General features: G+C 40.2%; 1 long non-coding RNA gene across 2 annotated transcripts in view; it reads left to right on the top strand.

Moving 5' to 3' along the window:
• Positions 1-24,996, top strand: part of LOC141410719 (uncharacterized) — a 159,895-nt gene extending 134,899 nt beyond the window's left edge. For both annotated transcript variants that reach the window (XR_012435508.1, XR_012435509.1), the window contains exons 3-4: positions 19,539-19,602; positions 24,264-24,996. This is a non-coding gene — a long non-coding RNA (uncharacterized lncRNA). The remainder of the gene's footprint in view (positions 1-19,538; positions 19,603-24,263) is intronic.
• The last annotated feature ends 405 nt before the right edge of the window (positions 24,997-25,401 follow it).

Genomic DNA, 25,401 nt, shown 5'->3' with positions numbered 1-25,401 from the left:
TGTTGCTATATTGAGAATAGATTGCAGGGAAGCAAAATGAAAACTGAGATACTGGTGTGAAAGGTATTGCAATATTCCAACCAAAAGACATGATGGATCATACTAGAGCAATAACAGTGCAAGTGACAGAATGAGGTTAGTCTCTGGCTATATTTTGGAGACAGAGCCAATGAGATTTACTGGTGGATTGGAGAAAGAAAGAGGCATCTAGTCTTAAGCAACTTAAAACATAGTGTTCCCATCAGCTGACATGGAGGTGCAGTGGGGAGTGCATCATGGGGCGATGGAATGTGAGTTGAGACGTGCACATATTGAGTGGGAGGTGCCTGTTAGATATTAATGTGGAAACATTGGGCAGTTAGATATATGATTTCTAATTTTGGGACATAGGTTGGGACTAGAAATACTGCCACATATGCAGTAAGCACTCAATAAATGCTCATTGAATGAATGAATGAATTTCAGCTGTCCTCCAAAGTCTAGTTTTCTGTCATTTTCACAGAAATATTCTGTCTCTTTAGTGGAGACATTGATTCATATGACATCACAAGACAACACTGTCAAGAATATAGCAGAATATTCTAATGTATTCATGAAGGTGCAAATATATAGATTTTTTTATATATTGGTTGGGTGTGTTGGTTAGATGGGCAGCTGGTAGAAGTTTTGCAAGGCCAATGACCAAGGGAAGATTATGGTGGAGCCAAGGAAAATGATATCAGGTCTCAAAAACTCAGGACACACCTCTAAATTTTGCTTAGAACTACGTTGGTGTGGATTAAGAGACCTACAAACCAAGATCATGAAGTCAAAGACGTCTGGGAAGGCCTATAAATCATGGTTGGACCTGCAGTTCTTCCCAGTAATTCAGAGAGGGCATGGGGTGAGAGTGAGTCTAGGTTTCAGATCTTTCAATTTAAACTCCCTCCTTCCCCAATTTGCTCTACTTGTTTTTTCTAGAAAAATCATCTCTGTAGGAGGTAGTTTAGTTATTGGAAGAATTGGTCTCAAGAAACTGCAGTAATACAGTATCACATCTTTACTTTTTAAAAAGAAGCTTCCTTGTCCAGCCAAACATCATGTAGGTATTTGCAGACACAATACATCCCTATAAAAATAATTAAGACAATGTGAAAGACCCACCAGTTTGGTGGAGCACTTTTAAAACAGCCAAACCAGTTTGTTTATAAATGTGGTTTTCTAGATAAATGCTTAGAATTCTTTGCAAATAAATCTTTGCATGATGTTTTGTGCGAAGATTCATTTTTCCTGGGATAAAATGAGGTTTTAGAAATATCTTGTGCTGAGTTTCATATTGTCTACAAGTGATATTATGGGTTCATAGAAATATTTCTATTAAGTGGAAATTGGCACCTTGAATGCATAATCTTTATGAACTTAATTTAAAATGTGGGCTGAATTTAAACTGTGGAGTACATTGTTTAAATAATTCACAACAGAGGAAGTCAAAAATACATGTGAATAGCAGCAGCAGTTCAGCTGACTATGTTGAGAAATTAGTCTCTCTAGTCTCTAAGTCACTTTCTTTATGAGATAGTAATTTCTACGGCACAATCAAATGCTGGATTCTATCCTATATATCTGGGAGTGAACATTAATTCTTCTTTTTCTAAAAAGACACATAAAATTAAATGTTTGATGAGATTATTTATGCATCTTTTTTTCCATCAAACCAAGGAAGGGGATTGAAAAGTTTGCATTATGGTTTGGATATGAGGTGTATTCCCCAAAAGACTCATGTGCTAAAGGCTTGGTCTTCAACTGGTGGTGCTATTGAGACATGATTGAATTATAAGGACACTAACCTCATCAAATGGATTAACCCATTGCCATTGATGAGTTCATAACTGAATTGGCTATTAGAAGGTGGGGCCTAGCTGGTATAAGCAGGTCATTGGAGGTGTGTCCTGGAAAGGTACATCTTGTCTTCAGACCCTTCATCTATCTCCCTCTGCTTCTCAATCCCCATGAAGTGAGCTGCTTTGCTCTGCCACACCCTCCCTTCACCACAGGTCCCCAGTGATGGGGCCAAATGACCATTGACTGAAACCTCTGAAGTCATGAGCCAAAATAAATCTTTCCTCTTAAAGTTGACTTTCTCAGATATTTTATCACAGCAAGGGAAGGCTGACTAACACATTATCATGGACAGTTTTTTAATTTGGTCTGATGGTTTCTATTATTTAAATTCCCTGGCATCAATTTTCCTTTGAAAGAACTGGAATACATTGCTTGATCTTGGCAATGAGAATTCTTTCAGGTTGACTACATATTAAATTATATGTTATTATGAAGGAAATGGTCAAAACTGGAAAACAAATGAGGTATTATAACTACATTGATCCAAGTATAGCAATGGAAATAACTGCTCTAGCTGGGCTACCACATTTGAACTTGAACATCATTTTAAATGTGTACAATTATGGATCAACCCTCAGAAGTTTTAATTCTTAAAATATATGAATTTGTAAATAAGTTATCATTCCCTAAATAAGAACATGATATTGCTGCACACAAACACAAACAGAGCCTCTCAGAAGGTCTGCACTCTGGTAGAGTTCAGCCAAGCCCAAATAATATTATGAGCACCTTGCATTGTGGATGAGTCGAGAGCATGTGTTTAGAAGAAAGCCAGATCTAAGGAATGAGTTCTCCCCATTTTTGGCAACGTAATTAAGATTGGATTTACTCCTAGTACTTAATTAGAGGGCTCCTTTAAAAATGTACCCTGGGTTCTTGTTGGGCCAAAGTTCCTCAGGTTTATCCTTGTTTGCTTCAGGCCAATTTGGCACCCAGAATCCCCGAGGCTCCAATTGCTATAGGTTCAAAGTAGGTAACAGAGTGGGAGTTTTCTGAAGGCCGAAATTGTTCATAGCAATTTCTCTGTTATAATGGTGGTTCCTCTCCAAACTAGAATGAAGAAAAACTGCCACACAAGAAGGAAATCTTATTCTGCCCTCCCTATCTTCTCTCATTTTTAATTTCTTTGTTCTATTAGAGGTAAAGCACAAAGAGTACCTACCCCAGGGGACTGAAGGAGGGGGAAATAAAGCCTATAGTAAAACTAGGAGATTCTTCCTGTCTATTTCTTCTCTCCTCAAATATTCTTCCTGTCTACCCTTTAACTAACATCTCCGCATTTCCCACAAGTGAGAACGTGCTGTGCTGCCCCTTCCTTCACTTAACAAAATGTGTTCTGGGTTTATCTATGTCATTGAGAACAACAGGATATTCTTATCTTTCTAAGGCCAGCCGATATTCTATTGTGTATTTTCCCCCCAGATTTTCTTGGTCCATTCATTCCATTCATCAGTAGATGGACACTTAACTTGATGCTATATTGTGAACAGTACTGCAGTAAATGTGGGAGTGGCGATGTCTTGTTCACATACTGTTTTCATTGTGTGCTTAGCAGAGGGATGCTGGATCACAGATTAGTTTTATTTTTAATCTTTCGAGGACCCTCCATACTGTTCTCCAGAATGACTGTGCTAATTTACATTTCCATCAACAGTGTGTAGTTTCCTCTTCTCCTTATTTTCACCAGCACTGGTTATTTTTAGTCTTTTCAATAATAGCCATTCTAACATCTCCAGTCTCTTGAATCATGTGGTACCTGTGAATTTATTCCACACGTTGGATCTCTGCTTTTACTCTTTAATTGTATCTTCTATCTAATGTTTTGAATAGGTTGTTTCCATTTGGAAAATTTAACATTTTAAGGTATTTAACAAAGGGGTTGTTGTTAGTTTGCTTGAAGGACTGTTTAAAAGACTCAACTATTTTGTATATTTCTTTGGTGTTCTGGAGAGTTACCAAAATGTAATTTAACAGCCAGTGGAGCTGGTGGCATGAACTTGGTCTTCTAGCTGGGTTCTGAGACTTATTAGGTGACAATACCTCTACCTTTTTCTTCCAGTTAGTTAAGCTACAATCAATTTCTTTAAGCTTCCTGCTCTCCAGAGGCTGTTGCTCCTATCTTAGGAGTGGGAGAGATATTTTTAAAAAGGCATATTCAATCAGCAGTGGCCGAGGTTTTCTGGGGAGGAAAGCAAGCTGGGGTCAGGAAGAATGGAGACCAGGCAGCTTGGAACTTTGGCCCTTTGGTATTTAAAAAACCAGCAGCTTTTGAGGTCAGGACCAATAGCCTTCTGTAAAAACCAACAACTTCAGCAATTTCTCTGCTCAATGAGCAGAAGTGATGATGGCAGATGGATACATAGCTAAGCTGCTATTACCTTTTGAGCCATGGGGAAGGCACAGGGCAGTGGAGCCTTGGGTAGTGGGAATTCCACGGTGGTGGTTGACCTTTACCTGCTATGTGACTGACACCTGGATGAGACAGGGAAGTATCCAGGCTAGAGAATCTGAGCAATGTTGTGTTCCCAGGGACTGACCATGGACTGAATGTCTTCATTTTACATCACACGTACAGCCTCATTAGGACGAGTTGCTCTGTGAGAGCAGAGTGTACTTGACGGAGGAAACAGTTCTCTTACAAACCATCAGAAAGCGAGACAATAGCAATAAACTTGAAATAAAAGGAAAGAGGATGTTTTTTGCCTCTGCCAAGTTTCCTAATATGTTCCTCTTATTTTGGCTTTCATTAATTCTCTTCATGTAGGCAGAGTTTTGAATTAGTCCTCAGCAGACAACGCCTTGTTACGTCTACACCCTTGGAAAAAATTCACCTTTTAAATTGCTAATGTGAATCGTGGCTATGAAAGATGTTGATAGTAACCCTTACCCAAAGGGGTGTTTGGTTATTTCTCCTATTTTCCTAATCCTGGCTAGTGGGAGGGCAGAGGGGCCAGCTGCTTGCTGTCAGGAAGTGTGTTCTCTAAATGAACATGTTTCTAAGATGAGTTTCCTGAATGAGAACATATGAACACTATTCTGATCTTTATAGAGATCAATGGCCAGAGTTCATTTGCAGAGGAAGAAAAGGTCATATAGAGATCAGCATGGTGATAACTATGTGACAAGTTTTATGTAGTGTTTATTAACTTTAAGAAAGCAAGACATTTATTTCATCTACACTAATGTCTTATCATTTAGACTATCCACTGGCACAAGGTGCATTATATGTTTTATTTTCTATTTAACTTTACCTTTGCTAGGGAAGCTTAGATGAAGGCAAAGGACAGGACTAGGGAAGGAAAAGCCCTTAACACAAATGTGGGTGGTGGAGTGGCTCAAGTGGTACAGTACCTGCCTAGTAAGCATGAGGCCCTGAGTTCAAACCCCAGTACCACTACCAAAAAGAAAAAACAAAAACACAAAAACAAAAACAAAAAACCCCACAAATGTAATGCCTTGGAAGAGCTGTCATATTCAACTCAGAATTTTAGTTTTGCTTGGAATCCTTCTCTTGCCCCTTCTTGGTTGTGGACTTTGGACCTGTCCCTTAATTAGTTGTGCTCCTAGCAGCTGAGCCTGAAGAAGGTGAGGCCTGATGCAGAAGTATCAGAAGCTCTGTGGAATCAGTGCCTGGTCAGATGGTACAGGTGGCTTGGATGAATGAAGTCACACACACAGCACAGAGCATTTGTGTCTAGGCAAGGAGTAGACTCCTTCCCAACCCCCACACAGGTGAAGTGGGAAAGTGAGGATGATGTGATGGAGGTGGAGCCAGCAGGAGCTTGTGCAGAGCCAAGGGACTCGAAATCAGAATGAGGTGGGAGAAATGCCTTTTAAAGATTTGGGGGGGCTGAGTGTGGTTCAAGTGGTAGAGCACCTGCCTAGCAAGCACGTGGCTGTGAGTTCAAGCCCCATTTCTGCCAAAAACAAAAACAAAAATAAAAAAAACAAAGCTACAACTCCATGGCATTTACAATGCACACTAGGGGAGTGGCTCAAGTGGTAGAGCACCTTCCCAGCAAGTGCGAAGCTGTGAGTTCAAAACTAGTACTGCCCCACCCCCCCTAAAAAATGGGCCAAGCAAGGTGGCTCAAGCCTGTAATCTTAGTTACTTGGGAGACAGAGATTGGAAGGATTGTGGTTCAAGGCCAGCCTAGGAAAATATTCACTAGACCCTATCTCAAACAATGTTGGCAGACACTGCTCATCCCAGCTGTGCAAGGAGCCAGAAATGAGAGGATCACAGTCCAGGCTGGCCTGGTGGAAAAAGTAAGGCCTTATCTCAAAATTTAACCAATGCAAAAAGGGTTGGTGGGATGGCTCAAGTAATAGAACTCCTGCCTAGCAAATGCAAGGCCCTGAGTTCAACCTCCAGTACTGTCTATCTATCTGTCTATCTATCTATCATCTATCTATCTATCTATCTATCTATCTATCATCATCTATCTTTTTGAGTCAAAATGATACTGAATGCTTTCTCTGCATTTATGCAGATGATTTAGTGTATTATATGTCACAGAATTTCACAAATCTCTTCCATACTCCTAAGTGCTCCCAAGTACTGTAACCAACAACAGGATTCATGTGGGCAGCAGAGAACCCCTTTTCTTAATACTGTATTTGTGGGCCAGGAGTGATGGTGCATGTCTGTAATCTCAGCAGTCTGGAGATTGAGTCAGGAGGATGTTGCATTTGAGGCCATCCTGGGCTATGTAGCCAGACCCTGTCTATTGGGGTGGGGACTGGGGGAGGGTAGAGAATATGATGGAAGGTCATAATGAGACCCATTTAAAAAACTACAAGAAAGATAAAAAGGGGAGGGTTGAGGAGAGGGGAATAAGAAAGAGTAATGGATGGGAGAATATGATCCAAGAACCCCCTCATTTTGTAAAAAATAATATATGCTAAGAAAAGATTAAAACAAACAAATATTACTTGTAGGATTTTTTTAACTATAAGTGATCCATTTTTAAGATAAAAATTGGAATATTATCTGTAATAAGAGAATGGAGTTTCAATCCGATTGCATCTACTACCCGTATCTTTCATCTGTTTTGGAAATGGTCATTGCGTTATGCTGAAGTTCCAGGTGAGCTTTGAGACATGTTTTGATGTTATTATCCCAGAAATTGCATTAAACACAGCAGCAAAGGAGTCCTTCATCCCCTGTGCATCACAGATTTAGTAAGAGTGACAGGAAAAAAAATTACATTTTTCTTAAAACGAAGAGTAGAATTGGAAAGACCACTGTGTTTTAGAACCTGACTCCTTAAAATATGAACTCATGAGACGGTGTGCCAGTGGGAAAGTCACCACCATAACCACATCTGCAGAGATACCCAGGGATCCGGAGTGAGAGAGGGAAAATCAAAAAACTCAGGATGTTTTGACTCTGGATCAAAGAAAGGCAAACTCTAAGCACAAGGTGAGTGTCTAGGGGACGAGGAGTCCTAGGGCTACTGCTGGAAAGCTGGATTCTTTGTGGAACAGGAACTTGGCAGGATCTACAGTGATGTCTGCCCACTATCTTATCTCGCTGAGAAAAATCTCAGGCTCTGCGCTTAATCCTCTTGGCCAGGAAGAAGCAGAGCTTAAGGGTTACAGCCTTACTGGGCTCTCACTGCACCTATCTGGGAGATAAACAATAGCCCAAAGGCTCTCCAGCAGCTTTACCCTAAATAAGGGTCATATTTCTTCAGATAGATGATTATTTTCAAGCCAAAAATGAGAGAGCAGGAACAGATACGCTAAGGAAAGAGATAAAGGTCTCCCTGCTTAGAAAGTAGAAGACCTGGAGACACCAAACCCAAGGACAGATGACATTCTCTGAGAAGTCCAGGAGAAATCTCCTAGTCTTTGTGTGATGAGAGACTATGAATTGATTCCCTCAGCAAATGGAGTTACCTAGGAAATGACTGTAAATGTCAAAAGACACAATTGTTTTGGATTTAATATATTTTTTCCAGCTTTATTGGAAAATAATTGACAAATAAAAACTGAATATATTTACCATGTACTACAGGGTGTTTTGATATATGTATGTATTGTGAAGTGGTTACTGGATTTAATATTTTCACCAATCTATCACTCAGTTAAGCAAGGGTTTGGCACAACATTAAATAGTTGTAAGAGGGATGTATCCAAAAATAAGGATAGCATTTCCATAGAGACACAGCCTGCTGTAACATAAGGAGCCTGGCTCTGATGACCAAAAAATGTGGATTTAAAACCAAAATATACATTTTGCTGTCTTTGTGATTTTACACAAATTGCTTACCCAATATGATCCCCAGTTTTTTTTTAAAACATGGGGGTGTTGATAAACTAGTTATTGTTTTATGGTGAGAATTAAATGATATACTGCTGTGAATGTCCTAATCACAGAAGAGACAAATGACAAATGATAGCTCCTACTATCATATTTTAGGGTCTTGAAACATAATCTGAGCCATAAATTCTAAGGAGATATTCTGAAATAATTTATTTTTTTCTCAGATATAGAAAGACAGGGTGGGGACAAAGACAAAGTAATGGGTACTGTGCTCCTGGATTTAGAGAATTATCTTTAAAACAAGACTTGAAAGTTCTGATTTAAATAAGGAAGTTCAGAAGCATATGTTCTGCCACCCAGCCCTTTTTAGCTTGGGTATGCTCTGTTTTAGTGCACTCACCTCTTAAATGGGAACATTAGTACTCACAGTTAGGAATGATCTAGAGCAGAACATAGAAGAATACTTATAATTCATATTTAAACATCTTAAACTCTTCAGTGTTCATCTGTGCACCTGAGAGCACTTGGTGTTTCAAAATATTCCACTATAGCCAGGTTTTCTCTTGCTATAGGAATGTGGAACAAGACATATTCAAGTGGTAAATCAGTGACACCCAGTGGCTGTTGCTTTTATATTTATCTTTCTTTTATTTTCAATTTCACTTCCTAAAACTCTGTCTCTGAACAAGTTAAAGGCAGCTCCAGAACATGGGAATAATAGATGCCTTTAGAGAAAGAGTTTCTAGGTAGTGCCATGACTTTCCCAGAACCCAAAGGACAGCGGGAAGTTGAGGAGGGCAAACAGTTCTGGGAATGCCCAGTCTCATCATTTGCATGTTATTAAGGAGTGTGCTCAAGCTTTCCTGTCACTGTCGGATTCCCCAAGAAACATTCCCACCAGTGAAGTGACTGGTCAACCACCCAAAGTCCAGCTAAATTTGGATCTGTTGGAGAGACAGTTGGCAATGTTCCCTAGAAATTAGACCTCTTAGAGACAAACAAAACTGAATTTGGGGCTTAATCTAAAGTCACCCCTCCCCCAAACCTGCTTCTGCCACAATAATTAAAGATCTGTGAATTCCAGTTGTACGAACTGAGTAGAAGCTTAGAATGACAGAATTCATTGGACTTGAGTTTATGCGCTCGTTGGTGGAAGCTCCTGGCTAGCTGGAGTCCTGGAAGGCCTGTCTTTCATCTGTACAATGAAGGCAATAATGCCTACCCCATGCATTAGTGAAATAATATACCCAAAGTATAAAGTGACACCATGCAGCAGGCACTCAACCTTATCCTTGTTTTTATCTGCTGAGGTTCTCTGTGTTGACCTTGGTGCATGACAACTTCTGAGAGAGGCCATTCTCTGAAACCGGATGAGCCTATTGTACTTTTTAGGTTCTCTGTGACCTCACTCCACTCTCAGGTGACATCTTGGCTGGAAATACACTCATTTTTATCATTAAAGGGTAGGACTGTTTTCCATATGGAACTAACATTGCTAAAAGGCTCTGGGTTTCACAGGTGAAAGGCTCTAGAGAAATCTTACGTTATAAAATTGATAGCTAGTAACATATTATGAAGACTAATGTTTTTCCCATGTAAAACAAAAGAAGCAATCGCAGCACAGCATACCCAAAGTAAGCAATTAGGTAACAACGTTTATAAAGAACTACACAGAGGGAACACTCGCAAATGCCTGGTTGTTTCTCTCTTTGATTGCCAGGTGAATAGATTGTTAGTAGATTATCAAGCTATATAATAGAAGTTTAGTAGTAAGTAAAACTTACAAAAGGTGGCCCTTTTCATTTTTTTTTACATTGTTTAATGTGTGGAAGATGCTAAGCTTTGTGGCCATACAGACTTGGAAGTTGAATCCCAGCTGTTCCACTAAATGGTTTACTTAGATTCTCTAGACTTCATCACCTGTAGTTTGGCATATTAGTCACGGTTCACTACAGAAACAGAACCAATAGGATATATAATTATGAGAGGGAATTTCTTAGATTGAATCACATGATCTCTGATGTTGAATAGTTCTGTGCTGGCCTTTTGCAGGCTGGAGAGCAGGGAACCTAGTATTGGTTCAGTCCAAGAAGCCAGAAGCCCAAGAAAGAGAGAAACCAAGCTGCAGCTCCAGTCGGAAGGCCTGAAAACCTAGGGAGAGCCTCTGGTACAAGCCTCTGTTCAAAGGCTGAAGAATCTGGAGTCCAGAGTCCCCAGGTGACAGCAGCAGCTAAATGCATCCTCTTGGGAAGGGAGAGGGTAGGGAAAAGAATCAGCTCCCACTACTGCTTTTTTGTCCCATCCATGCCCCAGCTTATTGGGTGATGCTACCTGTATTCAGAATGTCTCTTTCCCATTTGGTTGGCTGACTCACATGTCAGTCTTCTCTGGAAACACCTTCACAGAGACACCCAGAAATGTCTTTTGCCAATTCTCTAGGCATCTCTCAATCCAGTCAAGGTGATGACCAAGATTAACTATCTTGTTGGGAAAAGAAAAGTAGAACAAGTCTGGAAAGCACTTAGCACCTGGCACATACAACAAGCTCACTATAGAAAGGGGGAAAATGGGACTGCTCAGAACAGTGGCTTTTAAGCTTACATGGTTCTAACCCTCATTATATAATAAACATTTATTTTATTCTTATCGACAAGTAAAAACCATGTTTATGTATATTATACATATGTAGACATTGTGAAATGGCTAAATCAAGCTACTTAACATATGAATTGTCTTGCACACTTACTTTCTGGTGGTGAGAATGCTTCAAATCTGCTGTCTCAGGGATTGCCAAGTATTCAATATTTTACTATCAACTATAGTCACCAAGAGGCCAGCATATCTCTTGAACTTACTCTTTCTGCCTAACGAAAATGTTGTGTCTTTCAACCAGCCTCCTTCATCCTCTTGCCTGCTTAAACAAAGATGCTTTTTATTTCTCCTTATCTATCTTAAAATGAAATTTAGAGTTGATATTAGTTAACGTCAACACTAATGTCAGAGGTGTGCTCTGATGGTAACAGAAAGGAGAAACAGAGGGAATTGAGTAGTGATGAAATAATATACACTTCGATATAATGCTTAGCTGCAGTTACACCCAAAGGCACAGTTACACCTTGTCATTTGCTTCTGTTTGTTGGGTAATTGTGCCTGCAAGATCACCCTGAGCCCGACAGCTAACCACGAAGGCTGATTCAGCTGTGGCTCAGAGGCAATAAGTAATAATACTGCTTTTGGTGACCTTTTGAAAGGGTGAAGAATCCTTGATGATATTTTAAAAGAGGCAAAGGATAGCTTTTCCCCTGACTTGTTTGGTATCTGCATTGCTGGGAATTTTATATTTAAACCATACAAAAATACTTTGTTAGAATTAGGTTCTAAACTCAGAGGATTATAAACAGATTTTTCACTTATGGAAGCTTTGGTTGGAATGATTTTCAGGACTACCACCTCAGTATGGCATTTGCTCATCTTTGACTCTCGTTTCCTAAATGCCAATAACTTCCACCCCCAAATCTCTTGACCAACCAAAAATAACCCCACAAATTTCCAAAGTGCCTCTTATGGGGTGTTGCTACCCTCTTTAGGAATGCCTAAAGAGGCATTGAAACACCAAGGTGCTTTTCTACATTTCTTAAGCAAATCAAAGCTTTTGAAAGCTAGGCTGTAGGAACAAGACTGAGGAATTTCTAGTAACCAAGCTTCTTTAAGATTTCGAGAAGCAGGACAGACAGTATATGAAGTTCACCTAAGGGAATCCTAGCCACACAGGACAAAGGGAATCCTGGTCTAGTCTTTCCCCACCAGGACAGTGTTTGAGGAATGAAAAAATGAGACAGGCTGTGTGAGAAGAGGATGTCCCCATCTTTCTTCTTTCATTTTATGTGCAAAGGAAGAAGGGTGTGAGGATTAAGGGCAAGAGTCATTTGTGCACTTGGTAACTCTGCAATGAGCTTTCATAAAGCTTGATAACCTCTACACTGAGGGTTAGAGTGAGGTGGCTCTGGCCAGTCCAGTACTGAACAGGAGGACAGCTAGGTTTAGCTTTCCCAGGTTCCCTTGGCATGTCTGAGGTGTTAATGGAACTCAAAATCACTCCTCAGTCCTCCAAGGGGAACCAGTGAATGGGCCGTGGCTCTGCAGCAGGAGAAGGGCAAGGGGGTGACCTCCAGACAAATGCACAGCCTGGGCCAAGGGCACATGGAAGAGGATACACAATCTCTGAAGGTCTGTCACATTTGTGCAGCACAAACTCACCCCTGGAACTCAAGAGAGTTCCCCAAAATCCCACCTATGCAGCCTGGGAAAGCTGTGGCCCTTCAACAACAGACACCAGAACTAAGCCCAGCGGCAGACTCATCACGCTTGGTGTTGAAAGGACACTTCCAGTCCCTTTTGCTACCATATGATCACAGAAGCCACACTCCTGCTAATAAAACTAGAGATGATGTTGGGGTGGGTGTTGGAGAGTCTGAACTTGACCTGCAGAGATGGAGCGTTTACCAAAGGGGTGTTTCTGATTATTGTGCCAAACTAAGTTGATTTGGTATATTTTTTCTCTCACTATCCAGATTCTACATTTTATTTACTTATTAGAGTGTTAATCAATTTGTAATCCTTTGATGCCACGATTAACCAGGAGTTGACCCCGGCGTGGTCTATCACATAGGGATCGTGCTGTTTGATGAGAAATGACTTTGACATGTGTCATGGTGACTTGACTTAAAATAGCAAGCCTGCCTCACAGTTGGCTTTAGCATTTTATTTGTAAACCAACATAGTTTCATTGGGAAATTAAGAAAGGGTGGAAATTTTGTAGGAAAATATGATGTCAATTCTTCTAACTTTCAGGCAACTTGAATCTTGTGTAAAACAATCTTATAAAACTTAAACTTCCCCTCTTTTGATGTGACCAAATTAATATTTATTTGATATTATTTATATGGGGAAATTTTAAAAGTCAACTCCAAGTCAATTTCATCTTGCTCAATATTTAAAAAAAATTTTTTTAGACATGTTCTCATTATGTAGCCCAGGCTGGACTGGAATTCAAAATCTTACTGCCTTGGCCTGGGATTACAGATATGTACCTCCAGGCCCAGTTCAAATGGCTTTTAAATAAGGTGTTCCTGTGATGTATCTATTTCCAATTTTAATGTGTGAGGTAGCACTAAAAATTTAAGAAGTAGAAAATTTACAGAAATTAAAAGTATCTCCCTAGTTACCTGTTCACTATAGGCCCAATCAAATGCTTGTGTTGGCATAGCTTTCACACAAGTTGTACATTTCTGGTTGGGTCATAGCCTTGAACAGTGAACCACAAGGAAAGATTTAATGCTCATTCTAACCACAGGCCACCTAAACCCTTCCCGGCTTCACCCCCTCCCTCCTCAGCACTCACACAGCACCGTAAATCAGGCAGAATTTCTCAGCAAAGGAGTCTGCGTGTCACAGTGGACCAAGCTGAGCTCCCACAGTTATAAATAGACTCTCAGTTGGTCTTGGAAGGGTCTGGAGACACCAGAAATATAGCAGCTTTGGATGGGGTGAGAGCCTGAGGCCAGAAAGCGGGAAAGGGCTCAGATACAAGTGAAATTGAGGCCAAAACCTAGAGTTCTGATATTAATAGTGTTTTCTTTCTCAGAAGGGACTAGCTGGACAGGTCTTTGACTCAGTAATTTTCCCCTCTTGCTAAATCATTTCGTTTATGCTGGCTCCTGCCTTCTTTGCCTCTTTCTAACAAGCTTAGGGGTTGATTTCCAATCACTTTTGCTTGTAGGCGTTATTTTCCAGGCTTACTTTGGATCATAGAGTTGCTTTTCTCTACAAATTTTTAACTATGATATCCTAGGCTATTTAAAAGCCACCAAAAACTGGTGGAGTGGCTCACATGGTAGAGTGTCTGCCTAGCAAATCATGAGACCTTGAGTTCAAATCCCACAACCACAAAAATAAAATAAAAGCCACTAAAACATAGATTATATGTATATATATATGTACAAAAATAATTGAAAAACATAATGACTAAAAACATGTTCATTGTAACACAAAATTCAAAAAAGAATGCAAACAAAACCCCTCACAAATCTGAATAGACTAGATGGTCCAAATTATGTAACATTATAGGCATAGATTAATATTTATATTATTATACAAATGCACAGAGAAAACTGTAATAACAACATAAAACCCAGGAGGAAGTATAACAAGATATTTGTGGAAATTTAGCTCTATATGGTGCAATTATAAGTAATTTTGATGGTTTTCATGATAATTTTCTTGACTTTCAAAATTTTCTATATTGGCCATATATTGAAGTTCTATAGTAAGAAAAACCACCACCTATTTTCTGTTTCCTTTTTTCATTAGTAAATATATAAGGTTTTCTGAAATGACAACCGATGTGCTCTACTGGCGGCAGGTGTGGGAGTGGGGCATATTTAAGAAAGGAGAAGGGAAAAGAACACTGTATTCAGAAGGAATGAGTGTGAGCTGTTATCGTAGCCATGAAGTATTTTACATGAATTGCCTGAGACTTTTCACTTACAAAGATAGGCTATAAGTTGTCATGAACTTTGCTGGGTTTTGGCAACCCAGAATGTGTATCGCCTTTCTAAGAACAGTTTTCTTTCCAGAAATCACCTCTTACCTAGCGTAGTGCATCTGTTATCAGGAGTTGATACTTTCCCTGGGGATGGGCACACAACCCAAGTATAGCTATTGAAATCTCTCCTTCCTCATGAATTTGAATTTTTTTAATAGAGGGACAGAGAGACTGAAAAATTGGTTGGGACTTGCTTATGTCCTTCTTGGTTCCTTGTGCTGGATGTGTCTTATTAAATTCCTGTTCCCAAGACTAAATAATTCCCCATTGCTTCAGTTGCTCAGAATCCATTTCTTTTGCTTGCAGTGAAAGGACTTGTACACTATTTTATAGTTGGACTGGGATAGCTCTGTGCTTGTCTCTATGGATGCCTGGCTGTTTTGCTTTGACTTTGGCCAATTCAAGGTCAGTGGGAGAACTAACCAACTAACAAAGGATTTATGATGCACTGTTTACAGCCAAAACTCTCTGGTGAAACACAGGGCAGGGCAGGAATGTTTGTTGATGTTTTCACCCAGCCACAACCAGTTAACCTGACTTGGTTAACATGACCAGAGGACATAAAAGACCCTTCTGGGAACTTCTGCCTAGAGGTCTTGGGAAGCAAATTCATATAATAAATCTTGGTTACTGAATCTGGAGAAGATTATGCAAATAAGAAAAATCTTGCAGAGCTGTGCCTGGGGGTCAAAGCCTCCAATGCTGAGTGCAGTCCCTTTCTCTTGGTGCTCCAGAGCTGTGGCCTTACTTGAATTTGTGTGAGAGAATTCTGCAGTCTCCCCAGTCCTTTCAACAAACCTAACCTCAGTAGTCTTTATGGGACCCTAATAAACACAGAAGTGAATAGCAATCAGAGTGACAGAAGATGGTACAGAATGGAAAGGTCTGGGCCAGGGAGCAGGAGGGGCCCCACTGGAGATGGGGAGGGGATTAGGGAGGTTAGGCATCCATTAACACCTTCTGGAGATGAGGAAGGGTTAGTGGTTTCTTCATGAGCGTGTGAGACCTAAGGGACATTTTAGAAAATTTTTGTGATTCTATGAACCAGAAGGCAGTCAGGAGAAACATCGACCATCTTCTCAATATGACATAAAGCCTGTGACTGGGCTGATGTGGGAGCCTAGTCCCACATCATTGGTGGTGGGGTTCATGGGCACATTCCAACCGTTCTCCTCAGGGGTTTTGTCTTTGTCTTGCCTTCTGCACATGGTTCCCATCCCTGAGTCTCCTCCTTTGAGTCTGTTCTACCATTTTCCTGTGATAGCTTAAATTTTAAAATAACATCCAATGTGCTCTTGTACAGTCAGTGTTTTAAAATGTGGTTCATCTGTTGTGATCAAGCTGTAGACTAGGTCTGGTTCGCAGAGAATTGCAGGATGCACAAGCCTTGAGGTTGTGAACCTCTCTTTGTGAAAAAATCACTTACATTATTGCACTATAATAGTTATGCTCGCCTGTGTATGTATGTGTGTGTACTTGAGACAGGGTTTTGCTAAGTAGCCAAGACTGGCCTTGAACTTGAGATGCTCTTGCTTCAGGCTCCTGGACACTAAGATTACAGGCATTATATGCCTGATATATTTATATAATAAATAATGTAATATATATATTGATTATACATAATATATATTATATAATATACATTAATTATACATAATATAAATTAATATACATTACATGTTATAATTATATGTAATATTCACTATTATATTGGGTAATATTACATATAATTATTTTATATATAATCTTGTGTAATATAATAATGAAATATTATAACATAATATATAATTTTTATAAATGCATATTTATGGCTATATCTTGATTGCAGTGGCTTCTCATTTATCTTCCTATCCCCAATACTATCAAGCAAATTCCCTAGGACAAAATCTAGGAAGGTTGCTAGAGGAAATAACTGGAGAAGCAGTGTGACCCACAAAGATATCAGCCATGAAGAGGGGTCTCTAATTCCCCTTAAAGAGCTCAGGTCTAGGGCAGCTTGAGTGACTGGAAGAAACCAATGGATTTGATACAGCAGGAAAGACGGGTGGTGTTGCTGAGGGTCTGAGAGATGTCCAGTACTGAAGTCCACCTTCGAGCCTACACATTCCACAAACGGGAGAGAATCTACAGTGTTAGTTCTAGAGTCAAATGAAACACAGCCCGGCCAGGCACTCACCACTACGTGTAATTTTAGGCCTGGAAGTTGGCACGAAGGTTTGGAGGGCCTATAGGTAGCATAGTCTGGAGAAATTTCTCAATAATAGAAATCTCATTGAAATGTGCTCATGTTCTTTCTAGAGGGTTCTTTTCCTCCAACTTGAAATTGCACTCCACACCCTGGTTCCTTAGTGTCTTCCATGGACCACTAGATGGCAACATTGTTCTTTAATCGTATGGCTTTGACGCCTACAAACAAGATGGATTTATTTTTGCAAAACCAAATTAAAATTACCTTTTTTTTAAAAAAAAAAAAAGCAAAAGATAGTCACTTAAGTACATAATTCTGTAAAATATAGAGCATATTCAATTATTAATTTGCAATTGTCTTGACTAAAAAGTGTCCTAAACGATGTTCTCTTTCCATGGGTCCTTGGAGAGCAGTTGTTTCTTTATGCGACAGAGACGTCCTGTCTTCAAGCTCTCCCGGTCTTTGTGGCTGCAGAGGGACTACCCAGATACCGAATATTTTTTCCCAACTCTACTCATTTAACATCTGTTTTGCAATATTTTGAAGCAGTGGTTTCCAAACCTGGAGGTAGAATGTTAAATACCTCTCCCGAGAGATTCTGATTTGGCAGATTTGGAGTTGGAACGAGTTTCTGGATTTTTAATAGCATTTCCATGTGCTTCTGAGCATCACCAGGTCCTAGTGTGTGTCCTTAATTCCTCCAGAAACAGAAGACTCAAAAATCAGATGAACTTTAAAAACTTTAATTAAACATAATTACAAATTGTCATGTAGTTTTTTGGTTTTGTTTGGGAGAAAAACATCTTACCTAGAAATGCTGCCTAAACATCTCAATCACAAGAAAGTTGAATTCAGTATAAAAATGGCAGCGCTCCCAGGGTTGAAATCTTCATTCCCCCTCTGTGTAAAACAGAGGCCTGTTTTATCAGGCCTGCACTTGGGCTGTGATAGAAGTGATGACAAAGATAGCTTGCTAATGGCATTCCCAGTCCTGTGTTTCCTGTAATGGAAGATTCTTCCCCTCCTGGGGAGTGGTGGATTTCTACAGAAAAAATTTCAGGCATTTCAGAGTGATGTCTCCCTATTGTTAGGCTGTTCTATGTTAGGATGTACAGTTTAAGAAATCATGATTATTTGTGAACTCTTCCAGGGTCCAGTTAGCTAATCAAGTAGCATTGCTCTTTCTCATTCCTCATTCCTCATCCTTCCTCTCTTCTTTCCCTTTCTTCCCCTTCATTCTCCTTTCTCTCCTCTTCCAGTTCCTTCTCTCTCTCTCCCTTTCTCTCCCTCATTTGCTCTCTCTCCCTCTCCTTTTCTCTGTCCCTTCCTTTCTTTGTATCTGTCTGTTTATCTCTGTCCCTCCCGCTTTGTCTCTCCCTATCTATCTCTCTCTGTTGTTACTGGGTTTGTATTATTATTTATTCTTTGGTTTAAGTAATAAGTTTTCTGATCAAATATTCACCTTGATCCACTTGACTCAATTGACCTCATAAGTTTTTATTTTTTCCTTTTCTGTAATTAAAAGTATCATGAAGATATTGTAGGAATGAGTATTTAAAAATAACACCCTTCTTTTCTGGTATGAATTCAGGGGTTTATATAAAAGCCCTCATCATGGCAAATGAAATCCAATGGAGCTTTCTTGCATGGGCTTACAATTAAGCTACAGAAACTGCCTTAACATTACAGGACGTTCTTATGCCATAGGAGACGAACAACAGAATACTATAACATGCCTATCTAGTATAAATGAGTCAAAGACAGAAAGCTTCCTGTAAGTTTTTTAGTTCATAAAAAACACTTCTAATTTTTAAAAGATAGTTACAAGGAAGGAAAAAAAGAATTTACAGTAACAAAATGGAGCTTTTATTGAAGTGTGCATTGAGTCAGAACACAATGGGGAGGGGTCTTTTGGGGTGGCTGATTATTTTTGTGTCCTATTTGGAGTCCACACTTCCCACTCCCTGCATTCCAGCAATGGTCCTCCTTGATGGCAGGACAACAGTCAACAGCACAGTCCGTTGACAAGTTCTGATTCAAAGGCAGACATCTCTGACCACCGCCCCACCACACACACACACACACACATGAATGGGGAGCTCCCACTGAGCTAGGCCAGCAGAGGCACCTGAAGCTCTGTGCAATTGTCTGGGGTCAGGTGCAGGAATCTGTGTGCCTCAATAAACACTTACTTTCTCTGAATTTTATTCCTTGTTTCCTTCCTTTAAAAATGCAAGAGAATCATCTGCAGGAAAACATTCGGATTTAGATCAAAAGAGAAAAAATGAAGCAGGGCTCTCTGGTGAGAGAGCTAAACCATACTTCTTCCTTCCTGAAACAGTGGCAGTGGTTTTGATTAGCAGGAATCACTGACACCACCAATCAACTTTGTTTTAATTTTTAAAAGACACTTGAGGTGTGTTTCACAGCACCGTGTGCCTGTGCAAGCTAAAAAATTAAAATAAAATAAATTTTAAAGGTATTTAAAAAAAGGACAGAGGGTGGTGGGGAGGAGGGCCTCTGAATTTAGAAGAAGCTAGATTTTGAATACCAGTAAACCCTGTCCTGTTTTCCAAATGTTTATCTTTCTGCAGAGCTGGCCCACAGTACCTTTTCTCTTCAAAAGAAAATGCTGGCACCTAGAAGATTGGACTGACAGTGAGTATTAAAATGACTTGTTTAATGAGCAGTGTTTTTGAACCATGGAAGGAGGAACGCTGGGGAGTTTTCTTGCAAGGACTCAGTTTGGTGTTTACATTTTATGATGTTGTGTTTCTCCACTGTCCCTTATTTTGACAAGCTATCGAAAGTTTGGAATGAGGATGGGCAATTTTTTTTTTTTTTAACCTGGTTGCTGAAAAAGAAATGGCGCTTCTTCTTACCTGCTTCTAATGGAACATGTTCTGTGGCACTAAGGGGAAGTACTTGCAGGAATGCAGCACTGAAGATTCTTGAAATCTGTTTGTCCCTGATGAGCAAGGGCCATGATAGATGTGCATCCTCCACTAAGGACAGGCTATGGACTAAATGATAACAAATTTGTGATTCCTGGGGCTGTGAGGAACTGTGCCCCAGCCATCATGAACTGCATCACACTCTTTCTGCTTTTTTCTTTCAGGTCGAATTGTTTTTAGGACGTGTGCCTCTCCCTGCTCTGAAATTATTAGCCACTCCAGTCTTTACTTCTTGGTAGACTGGGCAAATTCTGCTTCTTACCACAGGGAAGGTCATTTTCTTTAGACTCTAACTTAAATTTGATGGCAATATGATAGCATCTTAAATTTCCCCTCATAGATACAAGGTGATTACTTTTTCTCTTATTAGAAAAATGAAAAACATACCTTTTCTTTGCTAGGACAGATACATCAAATTCCTTTGGCTTTATTAGGTTTTTGTTCTAAAGTTTGGACTTAGTTCCTAATGAGTTCAATTTTCTGTTCTCAATCATTTTGGACTTTTCACCATTTTCCTTATTTATGGAGTGCTTAACTGAAAAATAAGATGATATGAGATGATTAATAAATATCAAATTAAGGGAAACTGAGGATATCATATAAAAATCATACAGGAAATATAGAACTTAGGATTGTAGAATTCTAAATTTTGTGGCCAACTGTAGAAATAATAAAATTATCTCTCAGACAAATTGACTGTTTTATTGTTTTCTACTTGATAGAATTGGCATCATTGACTTCCAGAATTCACTAGAAGCAAACAGATCATTTTTGAGTCACTTGTAAGGATTCCAGCCTTTATTCTAGAATTTTCAGATTTTTTTCATTTAATATTTTTTCTTTGCATTTTTAAGGGAAAAGAGGGTCTATATTATTTGAAGACTTTCCATAATCTATGTCAGAGTCAACTCCAAAGGCAAGTGAAAGGTTGAGCAATACTGCAAATGTTTGAAAGTCAAAAATTGGGCATTTTTATTTCTTCTACAGATGTATAAGAACATGGCTTTAAAAGGAATCAGTTTCATTGATTGTGTTGAGATGTTACAGTGTTGCTATCAAAGAGAAAATCTGTTCTCTTCTAAACAATTTCTATATTTTTATAGTACCAGGCTCTAAAATTTCTATTCACTTTGCAGTCAGTGAGGTGGAAGAAACAAAGTAAGATTTTAGGGAGAAAGCTTCCATGAATGTGAAATGCAGACTGGTGATAACAAGTGAAAGAGTAAATTAGGACAAAATCTTCAAGTAGTCTCAGAAGCAAACTTGTAAATGGTCCTGGGTTCCATAGTGGAAGATTGTACCCAACACGAAGGTGTGTGGGCATGCACACATGCCGTGTGTGTGTGTGTGTGTGTGTGTGTGTGTGTACATGTTCTGTGGCCAAGGAACTTTTACCTCCTTGGCACCTAGAGAATAAGGAGTAGGTAGTCAGAATTGCCTTGATAAACTAATTCTTTCTCAGTTTTGAGGATCATCTTCCACAAAATCCAAAATCTTTGCTTTGGAAGGTAGGAAATTTAACTTCTAAACAAAACCCAAGAAAACAGCTCCCCCCACACCCCACCCTCACAAGGTGAGGAGGCATTTACAACCTAGCTGTTTTTTCAGGGAACATTAGAGACAAAAGGATCCTGCAGACATTGAGCTCACAACCCTCCAGGGTGCAGAGAAACCAGGCCCAGGAAAGAATGGCTTTATGGAGCTCAGTGGAGAACCCATGCAGACCTCTGCAGACCTCACTTTGTCCTGCTGGGTTAGGATCGGATGCTAGTCCTTATCTTTTCTCCTTATCCTCTTGTTTCTTCCTCTCTTTTCTCAAGGGTAAAATAATCTTGAAATGGCAGCACAAGTATTTGCTGGGTTCTAGTTAGGTGAAAATTAAATAACCCTGTGGTTTAAGCCAGTCCCCCAGGTAAAAAACAGAGTTTGGGGAATTGTGCTTTTGTGCTGTACCATTTGGCTTGTACAGAGGAACATGAGGAAGAAGCTCTATAAAATTTGCTTTCTTACTGCAAAGACTCCCAGGACGCCTCCCACAAGTCAAGCCATTGATGAAAGCATTTACTTTTAGATTCTAGGAAAAGCCATGCTTCTGCCAAACAAATTGGTGGGTTTTTGTTTGTATGTTTGTTTTTCTGATGCTATGGATTTTGGAGCTGACTATTGTTCCTTTATTGCTCAGGCTTTGGTTAGCATCATTTGCTGTGAGAAAGGCAGCGTAGGGGACTGGATAGAGCTTGAACTTGAAGGACAAGATTGGTATCGCAGGGCACGTACTTAATCACCCAAAGCTGCAAGTAAAATTCTGATGACCTCCCTCATGGCCTCGCTATGAGGAAAGGTAATGAATGATAGATTTTTTTCCTCCAGAAAGATAAAGGTAAATCTTTTGTGGCCCATAGTAAATGCCTACTGATGTCAGTTCTTATTTTTTAAGTTGTTGTTGTTACTATTTTTTGTGGTGCTGGGGATCATGCATGCTAGGCAGGGCATCTAGCACTGTGTTATACCCCCAGCCCTGTCATGGTCATTTATGCATGTATCCAGCAATGACATATGCAGTAAGCCATGGTAACATGTCAAGTGCCAGGTTCTAGGCTGGGATTAAAGAATGAGCGAGGTCCAGCTCTCAAAGGCTGTGTTGTCACACAGCAAAAGCAAACTGCTAACTAGGTAATCATGTATTCCAGATGCCATAATGGGGAAGGATGGGTGGGAACCTGCTTTGGGAGGATTTACTCTCGTCTGAGGAACATGACTCAGAGTGGAGGAAGTCTTAGTTCACGCAGTGGAGAGGCAGAGGAGCCTCCTAGCAAAGCTGTAGACAGAAAGGCGCAGGGGGTGTGATGTGGCCAGAAGGCAAGTTGGAGGGAGACTGAGTCAGCCAGAGAGGTTGTACGCAGTGGGGTGCATAAAAGTCATGAAGACCCGGATGCTGCCACGAGGGTCACCACCTTCATCCTAAATACAGTGGGAAGACATGATGCGTTGTGAGCAATGGTAATTAGACCCGACCTGCTTTGATGTGTGCATGTGTGACTCAAGCATGGAGAATGACGCTAGAAGATGGTGAGATTAGAGGAAGGAGGTGAATTGGGCACTGGGGGAGCCCTACCGGGGGCTGGACCAGGGTTTAGGATCATGGCATCCATAGAGCAAATTTATACCTCCCAGCAACCACACCCAGTTGAGTTGTTTGTGTTTGTATGTTCTGTTCCTTCAGTATTTGTTTTCCTACCCCCTTTGCTCAAATATCAACAATTTACTGTGTCTTTTTGTATTGTGTGACTTTTGGCATGTCTCCTTAAATCTGTTGTAGAAAAAGATGAAAGAGAGGGAATGTAAATGAGTGATAACTTAAGAACTATAATCCTTTCTTTCAATACATTGGTTTTCAAATAAAGCATCTGCCCTGGGTTTGGCCTGAGCTGGGGCAGAGGCTTTCATGTTTTCACCATTAAGTACACTCTAACCTTGTTGAGGATGTGGACCCAGATGGCTTTAGCAATTTAGGGCTGACTCTGGCTCTCCTCTTTTGCCTAACACCTGACTGTAAAGCACACACCTGTGTATTTAAACAGATGCAGTCAGAACAAGTTCCTAAGCGCATCATCACTTCTTCACCCAGCAAGGTGTGTGAAAGATTTGTGCAGCCAGTCGATACTAAATTGCATAATAGGTTATCCTGAGCCCTTTGAATTCAAACAAAGGAAGTCCTCAGCCTGACTGAGCATTCTACTTCATCTTTGATAAAGATGATATGGATGGGTGGGCGGGGAGCCTGATGGGTGCTAATGGGGGGTTTTCAAGGTGGTCTTGCTTTCCTTAAACTATTAAGAAAGAACAGAAAACATTATTTAGAATAGAATCAGTTTCCAGGAAGGGAAGAAAGAAAACTGAGAATTTATTATTAAAGAAAGAAATAGAGCCAAGGTGAAAAAAAAAAGAGAGACTGTCTCACATCTCCTGGCCAGGTGCTCTGTGCATATAAATGTTTCAAGTTCAGCTTTAAGATCAAGGGAGAGTCTGCAGGGAGCCTTGTTTCCTAGAGGTCTGCTGGCTTGAGCTGCTCCTGAATAAAGGCTGCCCATTTTTATTCGGTGATTAAGGATTAAAGGGGCAATGATTCTGGAATGGTAGCTCCTTGGTTTCCATTAGCTTTGTGCAAGGTAGTGAGATGCAGGCTTCCAAAGGATGGTTTGCATATGTATTTTGGGTGACCAGCTCATCTTCTTCCTTGGCATCCTGTGTGTACGTTTTACATGAAATCGCTTTTCCTCTCATGAGCTCAAAGTGGAAGAAAGATGTCAGGTTGGAACGATTGAGAATCTGCGTGCCTCTCAGAAATCTTTCTGGTTTTCACAGGAGAGTGGAGGAAGATGAAAAGAATTTCACAGTAGATAGCTGGCGTTCCACATACTGCAGGGCAGCAATCACCTTGGAAAGCCATTCACCGTTGCCCAACTTCTCTGGGCTTTCAGCGTTGGAATTCACCATCAGGGAGGTGCCTGTCACTCCATGTCCACAGTTTAAAATTGTGCTTTTTGGTTGTTTGCTGTCAAAACTAATGCATGTCCAAAATTAGTTCCTGACTAAGTTTAGTGACAAAGTAGCATACACCCAAGGATGTGTAAATTGTTCTTGTTTCAGTAACAGCCATTACAATAAAAGTACCCATGAAGAGCTGGCCGTCAAAAATTACAAAAATAACAAACCCATTTCTGCCTTTAAAGTTTTACTGGGAACCCAGAGTTTATAAAAGTTTGTACTCTGTCATCAACACTTTTCTATTCCACGGCACATCAGGAGCTGCAAGGAAGAGACCAAGATAGTGTCAGATCCAGAGGCTGCTGGTGAGCAGGGGCACTGCAAAGTCCCATGGGGTGAGTTAGACGACTGCTGAGGGCCTCACTGGCCTTCCCAGCTGGGTGCCTGCAGGATGCTGGGAAAACACAGTTCACAATATTCCCAAGGTGTGCTCACGTGTCATGAAGAAACAAATAAACATAATGACATAGCAAGGCCCTGAGTTCAACTCCCAGCAACAATAACAAAAACCCCCTAAATAAACACATTTTAAAAAGACAAAAAAAAAAAAGACACCAAAAGGCTGAGTCTCAGAAGGTAAAGTGACTTGCACCATGTCACATGACTAGTAAACCGTGAAACCTGGAATGAAAGTTGCATGTTTTAACTTCAATTCTTGAGCTAGGTAACTGTTTTGTTGTGGTTTTAGTACCACATGTCCTTCTTCGGTGATTCGCAGGCTGTGTAGTACTGAGTGATGAAAGATGCACCAGGAAATACAGTTCTGGAACAGTAACTCTTAGTGTATGTTTTTAATTGATTTTTTTTTTTTTGGGTGGTGGTACTAGGGTTTGAACTCAGGGCTTCATGCTTACAAGGCAGGTGTTTTACTACTTGAGCCACACCTACTGCCTTCTTTTTGCTCTTGTTATTCTGGAAATCAGGTGTTACTTTAGCCCAGACTGGCCTGGACCAC

The sequence above is a fragment of the Castor canadensis genome, chromosome 9, assembly GCF_047511655.1.
Source record: "Castor canadensis chromosome 9, mCasCan1.hap1v2, whole genome shotgun sequence".
NCBI classification, from domain to species: domain Eukaryota; kingdom Metazoa; phylum Chordata; class Mammalia; order Rodentia; family Castoridae; genus Castor; species Castor canadensis.
This window is presented reverse-complemented; position numbering and strand designations above follow the sequence as displayed.